The sequence below is a fragment of the Wasmannia auropunctata genome, unplaced genomic scaffold (assembly GCF_000956235.1).
Source record: "Wasmannia auropunctata unplaced genomic scaffold, wasmannia.A_1.0 LD334579.1, whole genome shotgun sequence".
Taxonomy (NCBI): Eukaryota; Metazoa; Arthropoda; class Insecta; order Hymenoptera; family Formicidae; genus Wasmannia; species Wasmannia auropunctata.
The window spans coordinates 607,717-614,976 of NW_012028311.1; positions in this window are offsets into that span (position 1 = coordinate 607,717).

Here is a 7,260-nt window from a genome sequence, read left to right on the forward strand (position 1 = left end):
AATCGAGTACTTAACCAGCCCCTCTCTACGTGAACAATTTAAAGGGATTAATCGCATGCGTTGTTTACGTTCAAAGGAGAAAGGTACAAGGAGTTACGAATTTGTTTAATTGTTTTCAAGACGGATCGTGGCACGCGACGCGGTCATCGGAGAGGAAGGACCAGGGCAGGAAAGATCGTCCTCTCGTGTCGGGGGAACGGAATTCCATCGCGATGCAACGCTTCGTAAAATCCCACGTTGCTCCTAACTCGCACGACTCCTTGGGATCCGGTGTCGGTGGCATCGTGCAACCACGCGCACGCACACAGGCCTTCGCGCCAGCCTTCGTACCACGCGCGGCGACTCACACGCACGTGGGCGCGCGCGGTCGTTGCTGTTTAGTCCACCCTGATCCAGTGGTCTCTTCGTCTTTCTTTCTCCCTCTCTCTCTCTCTCTCTCTCTCTCTCTTCCACTCTTTCTCTCTTTTTCTTCGTGCTCCGACTTCCTCCCGTACAGGCAAGCCAGTCTCGGTCGGCCTCGGCCGTCCTTGCCCCTTCTGCTAGGCAGCACGTCTGTTACCGCATCTACTAGCGGGCGCGAAAACATCAACTCGTTCAAACCAACGGATTAGAAAGGCTCGCGAGCTGGACCCCGCAGTGATGGGACCGATCCGATTCTCGTCTACGCGCTATCGAGCAATCGATGGGCTTTATAAGGGCGGAGGAGAACGCGTAATAAAATTTTCGATTTTTGTGGGCGGCGGGACTCGACATGAAGAATTTATGCGGTTGTTAGCATCTTGAAATGCGAACATCATCAGGAACCGCGATTAGGGTCATGGCAGGATTGTTTGATTTACGACCTCATTTCAGATAGAACGACATTGCGGATGAAGAGGGATATTTGAAATGAATATTACTCGTGGCCGTGTTTGCCTTCCGAGGATCGTCAGTAAGTTATAGGTATCGAAAAGAACATAAATAAAATCAACACCTATTTAAGATTGCGAATACGTTTGTCCCGTTTATTAAATCCAGAGGAGAGAGAGAGAGAGAGAGAGAGAGAGAGAGAGAGAGAGAGAGAGAGACATGTATTTAAATGATTTTTCGCGTCAAATCTCTTTCAACTTTTGCGTATCGAGACTTCGCTGGAAGTCTCGAGCGAAAGATTGTAACTGTAATCTTGTGTAAATCTGTCGCAACGCGTCTCGCGCGTATTATACGCGCGGTATCTCTATAATTGTAAATTTCGCGGAAAGTATGCGGCCTCGAGCGTGCTATTTGTCACAGTCGAAAGAGCGGACGACGTATTTTCTCGTGCGATCAGTCATAGCTTGAGATACTGCGCAACCGTCGCGTTGCGTTGTCGGCGATTATTAGCTCGTAGCTAATGAAAAATCAGGATTAATCCCATCGCTAGTGCGACCCATCCCGCCCCGTCTCTCTCCTACCGCGGCCGTTCGCGCGTAGGAGGGAAAGTTACCGGGAATTTCTCCCTCCCGACCTCTCCCCTCCCCCCACCCGAGACACCGACGACGGAAGCTGCAACCTCGACGATCGGCGCCTGGTCACGAAAACGTACGGACGGTTGGACGGGGCCGGGATGAGGGGAACGGGACAAAGCAGACGCGCGCGTGCTTTTTGTGCGGCCGTTAAAGCGCGCGCCGGAAGAGCCGGCAGGAAATGTCCGCGAACACGATTCCAGCCACGTTCGCGCCCGTCACGGCTCTCCTCATGAGTTCGGGGCCCGGAATCGACCGTGGCGTCGTCATCGCTGCCTTGTCATCCCCCGTGGATCCTCGCTCCCCAGGATATGGAATTCCGAGGAGTGTTCCGGATGCAACGGAGAAACGTTTATCGATCCGCATCGGATATCCTCGTCGACGTTCCCGATGGAATTATGATGATTTCATCGCGAGGATATTCGGGTTCCTCTATAAGAGAATTTTCTGAGAAAGCCGCAACATTCATAGATTGCGGTCGAAATCCGCCGCCAGAGCCGTCGAGTCGAGTCGATTTATCGAATTCTATCTTTGTATCGATATTTTTACTTGAAACGAAATATACATAATCGTTTGGTCGTGCATCTATTCTCAGCAAAATTACGCATGCCGATGAAACTCATATATGGTTTAGGACAAGTTTCTTTTGGCCTTATCCCCATTTATTATCCTTACGTTTCGTAAGGCCATCCCTGCTCGAACTGCGTCACGCCGAGAGTTCCGCGTATCGCAAGATCATCGGCAGGCCACGGATGATCAGGCATTATCAGCATGCGCATACGTAAGAAAGAAAGAAAGACCCAAGAAATACAGGCGCGCGGAAAGGAAACGGCGTTTACCTGCCGTGGAAGACGCCGGCGCGAGATGAGTTATGGTCCAATTAAGTCTCCACGTCCGACATCCACCGTCTCTCTCCCTCCCTCCCTCTCTCTCCCTTTCGCCGATAAACATTAACTGACTAATGTCTACATTTAATATACTGACGGTGGTATCTTGTAACGAAACTTAGCACGCCCCAGTAACGTCATTAGAAATATTACTTCCTTGTCGACACGCCGCGAGCTCGAAATAGTTTCCTTCCCGCACGTGTACTAAACACAGTTAAACGCCGGGTCGAAGTTAATTATCTCGCGGCGCGCCAATGTTAACAGTCAGCGCTAATGGGCTCGGATATCCGTGAAATCATGTCGATAAGAAGGTAGCAAAAAAAAATCGAATTTTTAATCATGAAGGTCCGTATTCATACCTCAGTTTTATCAATAAATGCGTCTTTGAATGCGCATATAGTTTACGTTACATATATTATACAATCTCAGAAATAAATGAACGCATTTATTGATAACAGTGAGATATGAGTGCGGATCGACTCTTTGCCACTCACCACTATCTTAGATTGTCAAAAGCGAGAAAATATACAATAAAAATTCTTGCGAAATATATTCAAATAGTAATATTTTTTATTTTGTTTTCCGTGCATAATTAATTTTCAGGTAATCATTTATTAATTAATGAAACGAAAGGAGAGTATATTTTACAAGTCGATTGTAAGTGTTGTTTTATTAAAATGCATTTCCATTTTAATACATTTTGCAAGAACTTTTATTACATATTTTTTTCGTTTCTGTCATCACCGTTGGAGCAGTGTTGAATGAACAGGAGTGTTCATTCAACACGAACAAGAAAAAAAGAACGAGTGTCCTCCTAATCTTAATTTATACCAAGGAGAATTTTTTTCTATAGATTCGCAAAACTTGAGAAAGATTGCTTTAACGATCAGTTATGTCTTCAGTTGGATGGGCAACATCCTTTCTCATGGGAAACACATTGAAAGTTATCAGTTCAATATTTTTTTTAACAATTATTTGCGGCTAGTGGCTAGTCTATTGTATCAGGACCACAAAAAATGATCCTTCTAATTTCAAAATATTCCTTTCAAGTCGATTATTTCGTTTTCCGGGCCGCGTCTTTTATGTCGAATATCATTCTCTTTCTCTTGACATTTCTGACTTATTTAATAGTCTTTTTGATTTATTAAAAAAAAAGCTTTAGCCCAATTATGTTGCTAATTAGTTTCATAATTTTCAGGATTCAAATCCATTGTTAATACTCCAAATAAATTTCCATATTAATCATTTTTAATCCTAAATTTCAAAGTCATTTATTACACAGTGTTAATACTATATTGAGAGAACCAGAGAATAATAAAACCGCGTTGAAGAAAAGGAATCAAACATTTATTTAAGCCTGTTTTGCATTTTCTACCTGCGCGCTGACGCTTTTAACGGCCTGCAAATTCAGTAATCTTTCAAATTTTCATGCGACTCTTTAAGAATATATTTCTATTTATTAATTTTAAGATTAATAGATAAAAAAATAAATGATGACAATATTTTTTTTCTTTCTTGGAATAAGCTGTCCATTTAGGGCGCTCTTGACGCCGATTATACTTAGGCTATAGATAATCTTAAAACAGAAAAACGCAGAATATTTGTACACAGTCGAGTTGTGTATTTTTGTTCTCCTTGCATCGAGCAAATTTTGCCGTGTGTGTGTGTGTGTGTCAGACGTAGATTCTAGAAAACTTACATGAACGCGGGACGATAGACACTCCGTGCGATGAATCACCTGCGTCGCCGTCGTCGTCGTCGTTGTCGTCGTCGTCATCGTCTCTCGGAATCTTTCCGGATGTATAAGATGGAAGGAAGACTCGAGGCGATGGAGCGAGACGTAAGAACGAAAGAGTAGGACGTCGCATTTTTTAATCGTTATGAAGACGATATTGCGACACGTTGCGATTGGCCAACGAAATACGAGCAGTCAACTGCTCGATATTCTGCATCATCTACCAACACATATGTAATACATATATATATGTTACGTACTGCAAATTGCATTCTTTCGCTTTTTCCTTGTTCGTTGTGGCGTGACCTATATATACACGAGCGTGCAGTTTGCCGAACGTGAACATGTCTAAAGTGTGACGAATATGTATACACGAGGCCATAAGTGCTTTAACGCATGGAGTTGCACGTACATGGAAGTACACATTTGAGGCGCGTGCTTCCCCTTTCAAATGATATTCGTATGTACATTAGGACTGTTAGGGCCATGGCACACAGAGAAACATATAAGCACGTAAGAGCGAATCGACCAATCGCAGTGAAGAACGTAATGCAATAATGTAAGCAATAGCAAAAATGTTGACTTGCTGCTTTATACGGAATTTTGTGTATGGGAGTTCTTTTAAGCTTTGGGTCTACAATGCTAGAAATCAGTCCCAGATCAGTCTTTGACGGAGAGAGAATTGACTAATCGCTGCATTTGAACAATTCGGCCATTAATCAATGCTGATCAATGCGATTGGTCAATTATCTCTCCGTTCCAGAGTTCGGACCGATTTCCTAGCATTATGGTTACAAGGTTTTTAATTATTTAGTGTCATTGTGCTCATAACCATTCCTTTCTATACATGATTTAATATCAGATTCAATTTGACATTCTCTAATGTATGATTAAAAAATTAATATGATTTATCGATTAGTTACAGCATTGGTTTTAACATTATGGTTACAAGGTTCTTAATTATTTAGTGCCATTGTGCTACATTATAAGCATTATTAGTACATTTCTATATATTATTAATTATTATATTGTTATATTGTTGCATTGTTATATCGTTATTCGTCAGGCTATAAAATGTCAGTTGCTTCGGGGCACCATTCTCGAATAACCAACGGTCAAGACGAGCGAATAATTAGGCAAGGAGCACGCGCTCCGAATATCCTCCAATACGCGCGTACGAATTCACGGTTTAAGACATTCACGATCCCGTGTGTACGGAGCCCGGAGGCGTTCGGGGAGTTCACTTCATTGACTGTCCGACGTGACGAGAACGGAGAAGATTTATCTCTACGGGGCACACCGAAATTCCTGCCCCGAATTCCGTTTAAACTGTTACATTACAGGCCACTTTTCATCCAATATTGCGTACTTGAACTTCGCGGCGTTCTCGTGTTTCATTTACCATCGTATTGCGTATCGGTGCGTGCGCCGAAACGTGCCCGGGGCACGCGGCGCTCGTATCCTCGCTTATGCTGTTACTCTCGACGAAAGCGGGAGAAAAAGAAAAAATACGTGCGTAACTGTAACGAGCGTAATGCGATCCATCTATCAGTCCCTCCCGATTCTCGACTCGTCCTGGTTACTGCGTTAAGACGTATTCATGTAGCACACAGAAAAACAATAAGCAATAAGACTTAAGCAGTAAATGAATCGGTCAATCATTATCGGGAGATTTGTTGAAAAAACATAAGGCTATAATTTTGTTTAATTCTCGGCTCTGATTGGCCGATTCGCTTACTGTTTAATAAGTCCCAATGTTTACGTTTTTCTGTGTGCCATGGCCCTTAATGTCTAGATTCGAGTAATTAGTCCCTAGTGAATGCTACACGGAGAGAATTTTTTCTTTAAATTTACCCTCTAAATCATGTTAATTATGAGACAATATAGTATTTAAGCAAATTTTACTGTGCACTACAATAATTTTTACTGTATTTTACTACTGTCAAATTTATTTACCCTGCAAATCATGTTATTTGTGGGACAATATAGTATTTAGGCAAATTTTATTATGCACTACAATAAATTTTACTGTAAAATCTTATTGTAGTGCACAGTAAAATTTGCCTAAATACTATATTGTCCCACAATTAACATGATTTGCAGGATAAATTAAAAAAAAAATTCTCTCCGTGCACATGCACGTATCGTAGACAACGATCATCCTTATCGAGATCGTTTGATTTATCTGAGCGTCGGAAGCGGTGGCTTATTAAAAGGATCCGTAATGCACACGTGATCGGGCGTAATCGTGGCGCACAACTCCGTCTTCCCCTAGCCCCTAGCTTTACTGCCCCTCCCCGTCCCCCGGCAGCCACCCTCGCTCGCACCGCGGCACCGCCGATCCTTCGCTGCAAAACCTATAAATTATGCATTCCATTATTCATGCTCGCTCGCCGTAATCATGTACGGCGGTTGACAAGATCCTGTCATGCTTTACAGGCCTCCTGGGCTCCGCGTTTGTTTGCTACTCCGGAGAAGTAAGGAGGACCGTTTACGGCAGTGAGACTGCAAGCTATTCAATTTACCGGGCTCTGAATGCACGGGCCGAGCTTTGAGGATATGGGGAGTCCGAAGGATATACGCGGAAGGCGCGAGAGAGGAGCCTGTACGGCCGGGGCCCGTCTTAGTCGAGACCCGTGCGTAAAATTCCGAAAGGCCGAAGAGGAGATGCCGGAAAGCGATAAATTATTTATAAGCACACACTTTTTTTTTCGCGAGAAGGCTATCGCACGAAGTTTCGCGCGCTTGTCCCTATGCACGCGCGCGCATATTCAATGAACTTTGAGATGCTAGATATATCAACGATGTAAAATAGAACGGAAAATTATCGTGACGCCTGTGGCTGAGCTGTTAAATCGATTGCACGCGCGCGGGCAATTATCTTTCCGTCGTTTAATTCAAACAATTCAAATGAAATTTGCCGCTTAGAAGAGAACGGCATTAAAAAGCGACAGCAACCGGATACGTTCTCTATATATTTCTTTGATGTATGCATGTTCGTCGATATTTCAAAAGTAATAACGACGTGTGTATTTATCTGATTATTATTCGATCGCGCGAGATAATTGGAAGAAATCGTAGATCGATTACTATATACTTTCTCATAGTACACTTGGCACAATGGAAAGAGAGAAAGAGAGAGAGAGAGAGAAGAGAG